Below are 17,458 nucleotides of genomic sequence, written 5' to 3' on the forward strand. Positions count from 1 at the left end.
GCCTGCAGTATGCTTTGTTTTTTTTTATATCAATTCATTGGTGGGGGGGCTATATTTTGTTTTTATTAGCCTCTAGTTTGTTGGAGACAGTGTGCCTAAAACTATTAAATTTTTGAGTTAAAAGTTAGCTTATCACTATTCCAAGATCTATTTTATAGATATAAGTATGTCCCCCAAATTTAATTGAATTCCATGATGTCATACCACTCAAGTAACTGATGGCTTCTGACATTTTCAAACTTCAGTTTCAGACTTTCAGAAGGGATGAGGTTGACTAGAGAATTCTGAAGAGCTTATTTTCTTTATATGATTTTTTTTTTGTACCAGGGATTAAACTTGGGATCTTGCACTTGTGAGGCAGGTGGTGACACCACTGAACTAAATCCCCGGCCCTCTTTAGAGGATTTTATCCAAGAGTTTAAGTCTCCATTTGCTTAGAACCTCTAACTTTTGCTGCACAGGGGAGTAGGGGTCTTCCATGAACTGGGGTTGCTTTGGCACTCTCACGTGTGATCTCAGAGGCAGAAAAGTGGCCTCCTTTTCATTTTGTCCTGTAGAAGCAAGTCTCATTTCTCTTTCCTTGAACAGTGGCTCCCATTTGTTCATTACTTTGCCTGGAGTCCTTCTTGGAGACCTCCTTAATTGTTAGGAAACCATTTTTTAGTTCTGTAATGCCTTTTATAAACTTACATAGTGTCTGATGGTTACATGGTTTTAAGAAAAATACCATGAGGAGAAGCGTTTGTCTTAATTTTCATCTTTAGTTAACTGTAAAGCTTGAATTCCACTTAGGCAGATTAATTTGTCACCACTTTATCCCCAACACTCTCTTAGTTTCCATTGTCTTTTAATGGATCATAATTTACTATTCCCAATAATATCTTATTATTGCTCTCAGAGGAGAATTGGTGCAAGAAATTTTTTCTCACAGAACTAAACTCCCTTTTTCTCTTACCCACTAGATGGCTCAAGTGCACCATGCAGTAGCTCAGCCTGCCATGGGCATGCTTCATCTGTGCTTTCTGCTTCCAGGTACAGAACTCTTGCCTTCACATTGTCTGACGATCCCTTCTCTGCACCTCTCTCATTCTAGTGCTTTACGTGTATGTGAATGGAAAATTTCCTTACATTTTAAAATTATATACCGTGTAACTGTTCTTCATATCAAAAGTAAAAACAGTGCATTAGAATACTGAAATGAAAGTTTTTGGTTAGACTGTTTTGGACTTGAATTCAGTTGCCAGTAACTTGTATATACATTTCCTCACACTAGGCACGCAGTTATAGCTCATCCTTTTCTTCATGATTGATAGTTACTTTGCATCATTCCTATGATACAGTATTACTTCAGGAGTCTTTTTAAGGCACTGTGGGCTAGTTGTTTCTGTCAGTAATATTTACCAAGTGTTTATGCACTTGGCACCCTACAGGTAGAGAGGGGAAATTGAATGAATAAACAGCTATGTTTATTAGTAACAAACCCACTGTGTTTATTTATTTTCTCTTTTGAAGCTAAATAGTAGTTGTATGAAATGACTAATGGAAATTATGTTTGTAACCATCCATGAGGACAGATATTTCTCCAAAATAAAAACATTTAAACTGTATTCCTTAGAAATATTTTACGCTTAGCTTGTTGTGGCAATACAGGCCTGTAATCCTGGCTACTCAGGAGGCTGAAGCAGGAAGATCAGAAGTTCAGGGCCAGTCTGGGCAGCCTGATGAGATCTTGTCTCAAAAAATAAATAAAAAGGACTTGAGATTATGTAAAGAGCTTGCCTACCATGAGGGAAGGCCCTGGGTTTGATTCCTACTACCATAAAAACAAAACAACACTGTTTATGATTGGTGGTTATTTTGGGTTAAGTACAAAAGAGAGGCAACTAAGAGTGGCTGAATGAGGGCTGGGGATTTAGCTCAGCGGCTCGGCGCAAGGACCCGAGTTCAATCTCCGGTAACAAAAAAAAAGTGGCTGAATGTTTATTGTCTAGTTTCTCACTTAATAAGCTCTTATGTGCATTATTGTATTTCATTCACCCAATAACCTGGCAGACAAATACAAATTTTAAAGATGAAGAAACTGAGGAATCAAGCGGCTTAAATAAATTTCCCAGGATCAAACAACTAGTAAATAGAAAGGCAAAATGTTTGGACCCATCTCAGACCTGCTTTTAAATACCTTTTCTAGGGCCGGGGATTTAGCTCAGCGGTTTGGTGGCCTGCCTTGCAAGTGCAAGGACCCGAGTTCAATCCCTGGTACCAAAAAAAAAAACAACTTTTCTTTCAAGTAACTTTTGTAGTCTCCTAGAAAAAAGGTGCTTGTCCCTTCAAAAGCAATCTGAGCCACTATGGCATATAAAAGATTGCATGCCTGCCTTCCTGTTTGCCTGCCTGCCATCCATCCATCATCTATCCATTTAAAATAATTATTTTCTGAAATGGAGCCATTTTTAATTCTTTTTTTGGGGGGGTACCAGGGATTGAACTCGGGTCCTTGCACTTGCAAGGCAGGCCACCAAACCACTGAGCTAAATCCCCAGCCCCCATTTTTAATTCTTATATCAATTGGTTGAATACTTCCATATCTGAAAGGCAGTAAACACCAAACAAAGGAGAGATTACCTTTGGGAATTGATTTTTAAATATTATAGAGAAATTTGTTTTTGTCAAAATAGAACAACCCGACCATACTGTCTCTTTGACAGAAAAACTTAAAAATATAAAAAAACTCTAAAAATTTGCTCATCCAGATTTTTGTACCTTTTAGTCTTATTTTTCAGTTACACTGTTTAGTGCCTATTGTAACTATGAATGATTTCCATCATTTTGAAAGTATAGTACATGATTTAAGGAAGATGATGAATTATTAAGGTAAAAAATACCCAAGTTTCTAACAATAACTAGATAACAATTTGTCTTCATAAGATTCCTTTGATTTCTCTTGTTTAAAGGTCCTTGCAGCTAAGCTATGAGGCAGGAAATACGGTTGTTACCCAGTTTTAAACAAGAGTAAAATAAAGAACTAAAAAATTGTTAGTGAAAGGAAGTGCCTAATTTCTCTGTGGCTGTCGTATAATTTCCTGGTTCTGTAGTCTTTGTCCTTTGTCATTGTATCTGAAAATATTTATTACATACATATGCTTCAAAATTGAGGTGGTTTTGTAATGGCTATTGAAAGAAAAATAATCATAACTGCTGACTGAACCATTGATGTCATTTTATGTCACCAGATTTAGGATGTCATCTTCCTGTGACTAAACATATCCCCCATGCCACAGTTATCCTACTGAGTGGCAAGATAGGCTGATGTTTTTATTCCTTTTTATGTATTATTAATTATTGACAGTATCGCCATATTATACAGTGTTATTTTGTATGGAAATCCCAAAAACTTTGACTATTTTTGGTAACAAAGATAATTTCATCTATAAAGACTTACTTGTTTATAAAGTTTTTTTTTTTGCGAAGGTGTTTATAGAAAGTGTATTGAATTCCTGGAGAAGTTATTATTGATAAGTATGTAATCTGAATGATATTTCAGCTGTAAGGAGGGAACTTTCAGTTGTCAATGAATGAGCATGTTTAATGAGTTCAGAGTTGTGGGATGATGGATTACAATTAGCTGTCTTAATCAACTTCATCTAATTATAATTACATTGTTTAGGGCCAGGGATTTAGCTCAGTGGTTCCACCGCCTGCCTCTCAAGCCCAAGGTCCTGAGTCCGATCCCTGGTACCAAAATAAAAAAAAAAAAAAATTACATTGTTTAGTCACTTCCTTATTCAGTAATGATAAGTTATTAGTATGTAGTCTTTGGATAGCTATCAAATATGCTCACAGATTTCCAAATGTCTTTGATGAATAAAGCCCACAAGAAATTGAAGACAAATGAAAATTCTTTAGAATTATACAGAGTTTTTCCCCCCTTTTTTGGATTTGGATGAAATTCAAATTTGTTTAATTTAACCAAAAATGTCCTTGTATAGTAAGAAAATCCTGTGTATATTTAAATAGTTAACCTGTTGTAACTCTTTGTTAGTTGAAAATTAGGGTAGGTTTATGGAAAATGAGTATTTATACATTATATATATTTTAAGTACCAAAAGTACCATTGTTTTGTTATTTTGTTTTCTTTTACTGTGCTCCATGGTGGAGAGGCGGCACTTTTATTGTGTGGCAGTACATACTGCTTATGTGTAAACACAAATTTTACAAATATCCTTATCACATGGTCTGCATTCTAATTCTTCCTTTTCTGTTTGACTTTTTTCAGAAAGTTGAATTCACTAAGTTGACTTCATGATTCATCAGTGGTTTGGGACTCAGTTTGGAAAACAAGGCCTTATAGGATTGAAAAGTAAGTTTTTCACCCTAAATGCTAGCAACTGACCATTCTAAAACAGTATGAATGTTTGTAAACCTTTATAGTAATTGAGTAGCAGAAAAAAATAAAATGAATTCTTCGGCTAAGTAATAAGCAAATGTTATTTGACTTTTGTTTTCTGAAATTTAACTGGATGCTTACAAGGTATGAGATCAAGAACTATGTTGATTGAAACATCATGGTTGTCTGTGTACCTTTAAAATTAAGACAATTGAAAGATAAGTTTCAAGTTAATTGTTTTTAAATGATGTAATTAACCAGAGCACAACATTCTAAATATGAAAAGTATGCAAATATAATTTTATTATGTGTAAGTGCAGGAGGAATAAAGTTCTGTTAAATGTTGAAGCACAAGGCTGGGTGATCACCTTCATGAATGAGTTTAGTGGGATTGGTGAGATCAGGACTGATTATTATGGGGAGATAAAGAGATTGTCTTAGTTACTTTTCTCATTGCTGAAACAAAGTTAAAGGAGAAAGGCTTATTTTGGCTCACACTTCCTAGAGATTTCAGTCCATAAGCAGCTCCAAGGCAGGGTAGCATGTCCAAGGGACATCTCAGAGGAGAAACAGTTCTTGATGAGGCAGGCAGCAAGCAGCAAGTGAGGAAGCAGCAAGCAACAACAGCCCTCTTTCTGACCCTTATGTTTTATTCAGGTTACCTGCCCTTAGGGTGGGTAACATTTACACCCAGGGTGGGGCACCCTTAATCCTACCCAGAAACAAATCAGTGGACTAATTTAGTAACCCACCACACCCTTTATGTCAGCATCATACACTAGATCCAGCCACCTCTGAAAAGTCCTACATATGAGAGCATGAGGCTTTGAGGGGACAACTAGACAAGAGCCATAACAAAGATCAAATAGCAAATACAAACACTGTATAAGTAGTTTTGCTGAGAGGGGCTGGTGGTTAGAGGTTGTGATGATAGTGAAGTTGGATTTTTAACTACTTTTTTTAAAAAGAAAACAATGGGAGAAAGAGTGAAAATCAGTTGAGCAAGATCTGGAGAGTTTTCAGAGCACTGTTACTTTTAATGGTGAAGAATAAAATATATTGTGCCCGATCTGATAGTGCACCGCTGTTATCCCATCTCTCAGCAGACTGAAGCAGGAAGATTGTATTCTGGAGGCCAGCCTAGGAGCATAGTGAGTTAAAAGGCCAGCTTGGGCTACATAGTGAGACCCTGTCTCCAAAAAAAATAGACAAGTCTGTAGAAATTAGCTTAGTGAATGGAAGTTGAGATATTTTCTGATTTTTTATTTTCTCTGGAGAGGGGTTGCATTCACCTTGAAGTAAAGTAAAATTGCAGATTTAAGTAACAGGGTGACAACTTGAAATTAATACTCTAAAAGTTAGAGAACGTAGCAGACTATGAAATGTAAGATGTTTTACCTGGCTTGGATTGGAGGCTTTAAATCCAAAAATGAGCACCAATATGCACAATTGTGTTTGTTTTATTTAGCAATCTATAGGTTCAAAAGGAGGTGGAACTTGACTGGGCCTATGATATGGATGTAGTGGTGGCCTGAGAGACCATGGAATGTAAAAGGAGACAGTGAGGAGGATATAGAAAGAAGAACACTTTCTATTATATTCTTAAAACACAGAATAATTCTGTGGACCCTAGTCACCAAAATGTTTGAGGATTTCTCCTTACCAGCAACCAAATCTGCAATTTCTCCAGTGGAAACTAGCTGGGTGTCCTCTAATTCAGTTCAGATCTAACACTGTCTGCCTAGAGATAGCCTCAGATCCTGTAGGTCAGTGATAGAATCAACTAATGTGCCAGAATGGCTTATAGAACTAAGGCAAAACTTCACTTACATTTACTGTTATAAAGGGTTTACAGAGAATACCGATAAACAGCCCAGTGAACGAGATTCCATAAGGCAGTGTGTGGGAGAACGGGTATGAAGCATCCAGTGCCCTCTCCAGGCACACTTCCTCTAAGAGCTTGCATTTCAGCCATCTAGAAGCCCCTGGAATTCACCCCTTTTGCCTTTTTCTGGAAACTTTATTACATAAGCATGGTTGATTAAATCATTGGACATCACTTTCTTCGCACTTCTTTTGACCCTTTCAACTCTATTCCCTCCTGTAAATAGTTTGAGCCATTTAACCACTAGGTGGTTCTCCCTGGCAGTAGTCATTCAGAGGTTACCTAAGAAAACCCCTATTTGTTATTAGCTCACTATCAAACAAAACATTCTACCCACTTTGGAGAGTCCCAGGATTTTAGGAGTTTTATGCTAGGAAGTGAGGACAAGACCAAATGTATCTTTCAGTTTCGTAGTATAAATTAATTAATACACTTATGTTTAGTTAGCACTATTGACATTTGTGAATCCAAAAATCCAAGACACCACAAACCAAATCATTTTATCACTTCTGTTGGACACACATGTCACTTTTAAATAGTTTTAAATGGTATTTTCTTAGTTACTTTCTGATTGCTGATACAAAATCCCTGACACCCAAAGTTAAAGGTGGAAGGGTTTATTGTAGCTAGCTCACAGTTTGTACAGGTTTCAGTCAATAGGCAGCTGGCTCGTAGGCAGGGATAGGGACTTCATACAGGAGAAACAGTTTATGGCAGGCAGAGGGCAGCAAAAGGAGCAAGCAGCAAGTGAGAAGCAACAACAAGAGCAGCCCTCTTTCTGTCCCTTAGATTCTATCTAGGTTTTACCTGCTCTTAGGGCTGGTAGCACGCTTGTCCAGGGTGGAACACCCTTAGTCCTAGCATCACACCATGAATCGATCCCAGCATCACAAAATAGATCCGTCTATCTTGAAAAGCTGAATCTATAAATGCGTGAAGCTCTGGGGTACATCTAGATGCAAGCTATAACTGATGTCATGAGCTTTTCCCATTTGTAGTTAATTTACTCGTGATTGTTTTAAATCTCCTCTGGAGGAGTGTAAAGAATAAGAGGAGACAAGCTGGGCATGGTCGTTCATGCCTGTAATCCCAGCACTCAGGAAGCTGAGGCAGGAGAATTGCTGTGAGTTCAAGACCAGCCTCGGCTACATAGTGAGTTCCAGGTCACTTGCAACTACATAGTGAGACCCTGTCTCAGGAAAAAAAAAAGAAGAAGAAGAAGAAAAAGAAGAAGAAGAAGGAGGAGGGGGAGGGGGAGGGGGACCACCTCTCTTTTGTTAACCTAGTAGGCAGTCATCTGCATGAAGATGAAACTGAATGTCTCCTTAATGGCCATTGGCTGTCAGAAACTCATTGAACTGAACAATGAACACAGCTTTTATACTTTTGATGATAAATTCCTGGCCACAAAAGTTACTGCTGATGATCTGGGTAAAGAAGGAGTTATATGGTCCCTATTGGTTTGGGAATGGCAAACGAGATTATTTGACACCCATGGAACAGGTATCTTGATATAGGAGCAGCAGGTGTGCCTGCTGTTAAGGAGCATTCCAATTATAGGCCACGGAGAAATGGACCAAGAAAGCACAGATCTATTCAGAGTTACACTGTGGATTCCAATCTGAGCATTCTCAACTTAGTATGTAAAAGGCTGGGGGTGGTATTTCTGGACTGATACTGCTGTGCTTTGTCGACCAGGGGTCTGGCGAGCTAGAATCTGTAGACTTTAATTCATTCTAACAAAGATGCTGTCTGCCAGTGTGTTATCAGAAAGCCCTTAAATAAGGACCAAATCCAGGACCAAAGCACCCAAGACTGAGCCTCTTATTGCTCCATGTATTTTGCTACACAAATACCAGTGTATAGCTCTGAAGAAGGAGCCTACTAAGAAAAATAAAGAAGAGACTGGTGAATATGCTAAGTTTTTGCCCAAAATAGTGAAGAAAGTAAAAGAAAAATGTCTGGAATTGATTGCCAAAAGATGCAGGCTGTCCTCTCTGAGAATTTCTCCTTCTGAGTCAGAGTCCAGTAACGTTTTTGCTAGGTGTGGTGACATACATCTGTAATCCCAGCACTGGGGAGTCTGAGGCAGGAGGACTGTCGTGTGTTTGAGACCCTGCCATAAAAGAAAAAAAAAAAAAGTAGAAAAATAATACTTATTATCTGCTGCAGATTTATATATTTTTTAAAAAGTGTTTTAAAATTTTTAGCCTTTGTCACTAGTTAGAAAAACAACAGATTTTGATGACTCAAGATGTGGTCCTTACTCTGAAAGGCATCTTGGAAGTATATAAAATTGAAGTTGTTTCTGAGTGATTAATAGTATGTTTGTAGCTAGAAAATTAGATTTTGTACTAATCTTGTAAGTCTTCAACTTACATTTGTCATATCTGGTTATCACAAATGGAAGTGCTGTTTTTCTCCTCATCTTGCTGAGCTTTCAGATCTGAAATATGGTATAATTTACTCTAAAATTCAGTGATTTTTTTTTTTTCCTGCTGGGAGCAGGCACATTTAATTACAGAAAGCTGTTTTTCATGGAATCATTTTCTTCTAACACCTACGTAGCACTTTTTAAAATTCTGATCATAATTATATTGCTGGCAAGATAAACTAGAGGTAATTATATATAGAATTAACTAATATGAATAAAATTCTCTGTAAGATGCATCTGGGACACTTCTCATTTACTATTCTTGTAATTTGTGGTGTTAGGAAGTGTCTCTGGTGATTGTTGAATGTGATTAACATTTTCTTATGAGACTTGGGAATTATAATAGTAAGTTACTTGGCAAAAGTTATTATTAGGAAATATCAGGCATTTCACTCTAACTCCAGAAATAAGATATTTTATGTGACCAGGCGTTGTTTGTTTTTTTGGTTTTTTTTTTTCTTTTTTTTGATAGGGTGAAGATTTAACCCAATTTTGTACATAGTATAAAAGTTCTTTGGGTCATGGATTTAGCTCAGTGGTGCTGCCGCCTGCCTCACAAGTGCAAGGTCCTGAGTTCCAGTCCTGGTACCAAAAAAAAAGTTCCTTTAAAACTTAACACTCTTTTTGGTGTAAAAACTCAAACAAGTTTTACAGAAATTTACAAATATGAATTTTTGTTAAATTTAAAATTAACATACAATTATTCATTGAACATCAGTAAGAGAATTTGGCATTGCTTTTTAACAACTAATGTTAATAATATAGATAATAGCTGATCATCCTAGATTCAGCTTTGTAATGTTTTGAGCTATTTGCATCTTAATTAGTAATTTTAAACTGTTGGATACCAGTTAAATTATTACAGTGGTATCATACCCATATAATGATAATCTATTACTAAATTTTTAAAAATAATAAACAAAAAGCAAAGTTTTTTTGTTTTGTTTTGTTTTGTTTTGTTTTTTTGGTGCCGGAGATTGAACTCGGGTCCTTATGCTTGTGAGGCAGGCAGCAGAACCACTGAGCTAAATCCCCGGCCCCCCTCAAAAAAGCAAAGTTTTAAACAAAAGTTTTAAAAACAATTGTTTTTTTAAATCTAAAAACATGTCTTTCCTTTCCCACTGAAGATGCCACTACAAAGTTCTGAGATATTTATGCTAAATAGTATGAATGTCTGCATGAAGTCTTGGAAATGGGTTCTGAGGCTTAGTGATTTTGTGTGGCTACCATGAAATATTAAAAGCATCCTCCTCAAACTGTAAAAATTGTGGACACTTGCCTAAACACTTAGTGATCCAATGTAATAAAACTATTGAACTAAGTGCAATTTTATGAATGGATCTTACAAAACTCAATTGCAGAAGTACAAACCAGGCTTTTTTTCTCTCTTTGTAGGTAGAGGCTAGATCTTTCTTAGAAGAAAGGGCAAACTAGATATGGTCGAATACCTAGTAGAAAGAACCTGTGATAGCCAGAGCACCAAGGTTATCTTGTGGCTGTAATACTTTTCATATTCATGGGCAATGAAAGAAATGTGCAAGCCAGGCATGGTGGCTCATACCTGCAGTCCTAGCACTCAGGTGGCTGAGGCAGGTAAATCATTGTGAGTTCAAGGCCAGCTTGAACTACATAGCAAAACAGAAGGAAAGGTGCTAATTATACAGATACTTGAATTGGCCTCTACTTTCTACAGACTCAATGGGAGTGGAACACTAACCTCTTTGTAAGATAGTAAAACAGAAAATGGAGGCGATGGGAAAATCTTAGATTTAGAGGGGCATTGTCTGAAGAGACTTTAGGCAAATTAAGACAAGAGTCTAACCTCTTCCTGAAAGCTTCATTATTTTAATGTTTATGGTAGTGACATTTCATTTTATGTAAATTTAACTGTTAAATTTAGGTATATGTATCTTGTAGACAAAATGGTGATTTAAATAATACAGAGAATTCTTCCCATCTCAGAGAGCACATGCCCTTGCAGATGGGATTCTACTGTTCTCTCTCAGTACTATGACTTCCATAGAGTGGGCGTCTCAAATTTAGTGTAATTCTAATTTAAATAAAGCCCCCTAAAATGATACTGTATATTATGATGTGAGGAATTTTTAGGGGAAATTTGCCTATGCTAGTTTTGTGAATTGTTAGGAATGCTGGAAACTTGTGTCTGTGGTTAGGGTCTTAAAGGTAAGGCCATAATCTGAATCACCTTTGTAAATTCCCTAATTCACAAAAGTCAATATAAATCTTTTGTGTATATATTCTTGAACGTTAATTCTCAAGCATATTGAAATTGAAGAGTCACCAAACAAGGATAAAAGGCCAAAGGAAAGTATACAGTTATCTGTGCATTCAATCAGCTTTAAAGGTGGTGGATAAGTAAATAATTCTGGAATGTTCCTTCTTGCCTGTTGGTTTTACTTTTATTTTGTTTTCATAAGTTTCTGAAGTCTCAGTGCCAATAGTTTATTTTTGGTGGCTATCATAGGAGCTCATGAGCTTCACTTTTCTGTGAAACAATTCCATAGTTAGCCATACCAGAAATGCTGAAAATTCCTTAACAAAATTCAACACCTCTTCATGGTTTAAAAAACAAAACAAAACCTGATGAAAATACAAAAAGACCATGCCTCAGACTGATAAAGCTGTGTGTGACAAACTCACAGCCAACATCACCATGGGGAAAATTGAACATGTTTTCTTTAAAATCAGGAATGAGACAGGCCTGTCTGCTCTCACCACTCTGTTCAATATACTTGAACTTCAGTGAGAGCAGAAGGCAAGAGAAAGAAAAGGGATGTGAACAGGGAAGAAGTCAGATTATTCCTATTTGAAGATGATACTATATAGAAGATCCCCTCTCTCCAAAATATATCTCTACCAGAGGAATTTTAGGCCTTATAATATTCTGGATTTCAAAGCTGTAATAATAAAACAGCATGGTACTGACACAAAAATAGATTTATTGACAAGTGGAATAGAACAGAAGACAGAAACAACCCCATATACCTCTAGCCATCTGATGGTTTGGTCCTTCAGTAACATCACTTTTGAGACCTGCTCAACGTCTCCATTAAAGGTAGCAAAGGAAGAGAAATGGTGGCAACTTTTTTGAACTGAAGTGGGAAGAAAGGAAGTAGTCCGTCCCCCTGTGTTTGTGGTTGCAATGGGAACAATGCAAAGATCCCTGAAGGGAGCAGAAAATGGGGGGAATTTTCTGATAAATTACTTATTAGTCCTCTTTCTAGAGGGCTTTTCTAGCATTTACTCTCACTTTTAAAGATAGCCCACACCCTTAACATCATCTATGTGTGTATAATCTCAGTGATTATATTATAAAATAATTTCTTTTTAAAAAATAATATGCCCTAGGCAAAAATAGGAGTAGAATCCTGGTGTTCTTAGTTTGGATTTCTGGTTACTTAAAAGAGTGAGAGTAGGATTCTCTTTTCTCAGTGACAGCAGTGACTAAAACATGCGTAGGTGGGCTCATTAGAGCCCAAGAGCTGGCTGGTTGTCCTGTTTTGCCATAAAGGATTGAACAATGCAGCCCAAGATTGGTACTCCTTTCACACCATCCAGGTCAGTCTCTTAGGGAAAGAAGAAAAGCACATGTAGAGAGATATGTAAATGGCTAGTCAGGCATAACTTGTGTTTTGGAAAGGAGGAAGATAGGATGGGCCTAGAATGAATCTTATGCTTCAAATATAATTGAAAAAATAAGCATCGAAAAATATGCAGGATTGGAATAGATGAGATATAATCTGAGGGCCGGTTGAGAGCTTGTAAGGAATAATGTTGAGTATAGGATTATATACGTTAGTGAGATAGTGGATTGGTTTAGGTGTGAGGCCAAGAAACTCTTAGTGTATTCTGGAAGTAGACAAAATTAGTTAGGCCCACTTTCTACAGAGCTGTTATCCTAAGGTTTATTATCTGCCTTCTGAGGAAGTAAGCTGTAGTTGTTCTTAGCACATATGGGTCCTGCTGCTTATGGTTCTGCCATGTTGGTCATAACTTACAAGATCGTGGCATGTTCTGGTGTAAAGCTAGGGCATATGAAGTGGCCTGGAATGGAGACTGCATAACTAATCATCACAGTTTAGTTATATTCTTTCTTTTATGTACATAATTCCTAGAGAGGAGGAGAATGACAGGTAAATCACAATGGGAACTTAAAGTTTCTTTACTTGTTTATTCATTCATTCAAGGCCTATTTGTCAGGTACTCTTCGAGACTCTGCTGATTTCTTCATGAACAGAAAAATTCATGCTTTCATGGTACTTCCAGTGGAGCCGGTAATAAGCCTGAAATATAAATCAGTAGTGAGAAGTGCTGTGAAGAATAATGAAGCAGAGTAGACCAAGAGAGTGAATTACAAAGTACCATTTTAGATAGCTAGGACCTTAGAGATTTATTGTTAGGAAGTGGCTTACATGATCTTGGAGGCTGACAAGCCCCCAGGCCGGCATTTGGCAAGCTGGAGACCCAGGACTACTGATGGTGTAGTGCAATTTAGCACAGGAACCAGGGGACCCAGTGGCATAACTCTAGACCAAAACCAGCAGGCTTGAGGCCTTGAAGAGCCCTTGTTTCAGTTTGAGTCCAAAGGCAGCAAAAGACCAATGAATGTCCCAGCCAAGGGAGTTAGGCCACAGGAGTTCCCTCTTACTCTCAGGGGAAGCAGCCTTTTTGTTACGTTCGGGCCTTCACCTGATTAGATGAGACCCATCCACATGAAGTCCATCCTGTTTGACTCAGTCTGTCAGTTTAAATGTTAAAGTCATCTAGTATAAAAACACCCAATAATGTTTTAACAAATGTCTGGACACATTGTGTCCAAGGGAAGTTAACTGCTGCAAAGAGGGTTAGTTAATAGTTAATAGACCTAGAATCATGATATCTAAAGATAGACAGGCTCTGGGCAGGGGTTTTAGCTCAGTGGCGCAGCACCTGCCTGGCAGGCACAAGTCCCTAAGTTTGCTTCCTGGCACCAAAAAAAATTGTTTTAGGGCCGGGGATTTAGCTCAGTGGTTCCACCACCTGCTTTGCAAGTGTAAGGTCCCGAGTTCAATCTCCGGTACCAAAAAAAATTTTTTTTTTTAAATCATTAAGATAGGTTCTGAGTTACCCCAGTGATTTTTGGTAAAATTAATTGATGATTAAAGTTTCTGATTTCTGAACCTTGCAACATTGCCAGAATTATTTTCCAGTGTCTTTGAGCTGGTTGTGTGGCAGCAATGAATACACTTTCTACCCTAAGTACCCCTTATTTACCTTAACTGTTGAATTTAGCCTGTTTTTGTCTCAGTTCAGGCTTGCCAGATGGACCATTTTATGGGTCACTGCCAGATAGCCATTTCCTATGTAGACATCACAGAACTCAATCTCGAGTCATAGAAACCTAATATAGAATCTTTTTCTTCTAGTGAATAAGGAAAGCACTGGTGAAAATAAACCAATTTATTAAATAATTTATGACTTTAAAATTGTACATTCTTGCTTAACTTTTTAAAACAGTTACTTATTAAATTCTGACTCTTTGAAGAACCTGAGTGTTTTGGAATTCTTAAGATATCAGAGATAATAGCACTTGACCCCACAAAGACCAGAGTCTGGTATGAAATCTGCAAAGCTGTAAAAGTCTATATTCAGCAAGATAATTTTAGGTGAGAATTTACATTCAAGCTAATTTGAGCTTTATTAAAATCATAATATGGACAGATTTTTAAAAATATTTTATGAAAGGGAAATGTATCCATTGGATTCATGAGAGTTTTGGAGGATGCTAATTTAGCCATGTTGACATGAGTGCCGTGTTCCTGCCATAGATATAGCAAGAGGAGACATTTGAAGGCCAGAGCTGAATCTTAATATTCTCATAGCGTTTAGTTATATTTTTAATAATCCCTTGGGCTTACATTTACTTACCTCTTAAATTGGATAGTAGCCTGTCATTTCAATTATGCTTTAAAAAGTCACATCTAAACTCTGTAACTAGCCTTTTTTAAGTCTTTAAGCAGCCTTCCTAAGTAGGGAAATGAGTCAGCAAGACTCTGTACCATTTCTTCTTGTTGTTCCAAGTTGGTGATTATAAAACAGTGGTATACCAAAGGCATTCTCCATAAATCTCACCAGTACAGAATCTTTAATGTCCTTGTCTTGGGAATTATTCCATCATTTTCTTTTTATTGTCTTTGTTAAACTTCCCTAAATAAATAGCTGTGCTTTTTTCTTTTTCTGATCTTTCTGTAATTTTTCATTAAATGTGGATGTTAGGGGCCAGGGATTTATTTAGCTCAGTGGTTCCGCCGCCTGCCTTGCAAGCACAAGGACCCGGGTTCAATCCCTGGTGCCAAAAAAAAAAAAAGTAGATGTTCACAAAGCTAAATCTTAGGGTTTTGTTTTGTTTTTTTTTTCTTTTTTTCTTACTGCTGCACTTCCCAAGGAATTTAATTCTCCCTCATTGCTTCACAAATGACAACTCTCAAATATCTTTCTCCTAGATCTCCTTTCTGAGGTTCCTTTCTATATCTAGCTACCAACTTGATGTTGCCAGTGGATATCTCAGATGTCTCAAACACATGTTCTCTTTTTTCCTATGTATCTTCTTTATCCTCAGATTTATTATATTTTAGACTCAATATTTGTGAAGGACTCACATCCTTACTCTACCCCTTACTAAATCTGTAAACATAGAGATCTGTAAGATAGTGCCTATCTTAATATAAGGTAACATCAGACAAAATGAAAATATGGGACTTTACCCTTTTGGCCAAGGTGAAGTAACAAACCAGATTACCCTCTACCCATAAACAAGTAGAAAAACCTTAGAGACCTGTTATGAAGATAAAGAATTAGTATTTCTAAAGCATTTTCAGTAGTATCCCACATAATGGAAGTTTTCTGTAATAAACACTTGTTTTTATTGTTAATAAATATATATATGGTGATTTTTTAAAGTTGTAAAGTGATTCTGAAAGGGTAAATTGTAATATTAAGTGTTTATATTGTAAAAAGCAGCTCTCAAATCAGTATTCTGAAATTTTTATTTTTAAGAAACAAAAAGAACAATCGCAAAACAAAAAGAAGGAAGAAGGGAACTAAGGAAAAAGAAGTGAAGAAGAATAAAAATCAAATTAAAATAGTATTTTAGAAGATCGGTAATAGTGATAACAGCCAGATTAATTAGAAAAAAAGACACAGTAGTAATGGAAATTAAAGAGGAGACATGACCACAGGTTTTATAGGACATTAAATTGGACAACTTAAATGGGATGAGTTCTTCAAAACACATTTACTGAAGTTCACCTGAGAGGAAAAGGTATCCTGAACACCGAACTCTATGTCTGCGGGAGAATTTAAATTTGTAATTGTGTCCGTGCCTCAGAAAAATTCATCCTAGAACACTTCACTGAGATATTCTGTGAGACTTTTAAAGATGAAATTATATCAGTTGTACACAATTTTTTCAGAAAATAAAGCCAGTGTAGACCTAATAAAAAAGGGAAGCTAGAGTTCAGTGTCCCCCAGAAAAGTAGATAGAAAAGCTTTAAACAGAATTTTAGCCTGCTAAAATCAGTATATTACCAACTGGGAGTCATTCCAGGAATGCAAGATTAGTTAAATATTTGAAAGTACATTGATGTCATCATATGACCCAACTAAGAATAAAATTATATGATTTTCTCAATAGATTGAAAAAAATCATTTGACAATGTTAATACCCATTAATGATTAGAAAAAGTTCTCGGTAAATTCTGAAATTCTGTAGTGTATATGATGCTTAGCAATGAAAGACTATAAACTTTTTTCCTAAGATCAGCAACAAAGGAGTGATGCTTTACTCTTACCACTTCATTTTGGCATTGTTCAGAAATTATACCTAAGCCGGATGTGGTGGCGCATGCCTGTAATCCCAGCACTCAGGAGGCTGAGTTCGAGACCAGCCTGGTCTACATAGTGAGTTCCAGGTCAGTCTCAATTACATAGTGAGACCCTGTGTCAAAAAAATGAAACAAAGCAAAACAAAATAACCCAGAAATTATACTTAGTGCAGTGGGGCAAGAAAAGGAATTCAGGGTTCCCAAATTAGAAATGAAGAAATAAAACTGCTTGAGTGTATAGAAAAAGCTCAGAAAATTCACCAAATACAGCAACAAAAATTGCGAAGATGGATAACTGAGTTTAGCACTACATCATGATAGAAAATTTAATTGTATGTATCTACTATATGTACTAATAATGAACAGTTGGAAATTTTAAATTAAAATGTTCATTTTAGCATTTAAAGTAAAAGTACCCTTGGGGAAGATGAACAAAATTTTGTACAGCCCATATATCAGAAATCATAGACATTGCTGAGAAAAATTTAAACGCAAATAATTGGAAATAAGTATCATGTTGATGAATTAAGCTCAGAATTATTGTACAGGTTGAGAATCTGTAGTTGGAAAATCTAAAATGGCTCGTAACTCTTTGAGGTATTTTAGATTTTGAATTTTTTATTAGGGATGATAAACTTATGTGAAATGTCAGATGCTGTCCCTGGGTGAAAGGGTACCCAGGAAATCTACAAACTTTTGCAACTTCTGTGAAAGTCTAAAATTATTTCAAAATAAAGAAAATGGAAGGCAAGCCACAAATGGGAGAAAATCTTTGTAAAACGTTTGTTAAAGAATGTATATCCAGGGCCCGGGATTTAGCTCAGTGGTTCTGCTGCCTACCTCAAAAGCTCAAGGACCCGAGTTCAATCCCC

General features: G+C 36.6%; 1 protein-coding gene across 3 annotated transcripts in view; it reads left to right on the forward strand.

Annotated features, from left to right (window-relative positions):
• Positions 1-969: 969 nt before the first annotated feature.
• Positions 970-17,458, forward strand: part of Mapk8 (mitogen-activated protein kinase 8) — a 44,051-nt gene continuing 27,562 nt past the window's right edge. Inside the window, exons 1-2 of one of the 3 annotated variants that reach the window (XM_010622529.3) lie at positions 970-1,032; positions 4,274-4,357. The gene's annotated coding sequence lies outside the window, so the exon portion shown is untranslated. The remainder of the gene's footprint in view (positions 1,033-4,273; positions 4,358-17,458) is intronic. The other 2 variants (XM_010622528.3, XM_010622530.3) reach the window with 2 other exon arrangements.

This window comes from Fukomys damarensis, unplaced genomic scaffold (assembly GCF_012274545.1).
Source record: "Fukomys damarensis isolate Sample0158 unplaced genomic scaffold, DMR_v1.0_HiC HiC_scaffold_1, whole genome shotgun sequence".
Lineage (NCBI taxonomy): Eukaryota > Metazoa > Chordata > Mammalia > Rodentia > Bathyergidae > Fukomys > Fukomys damarensis.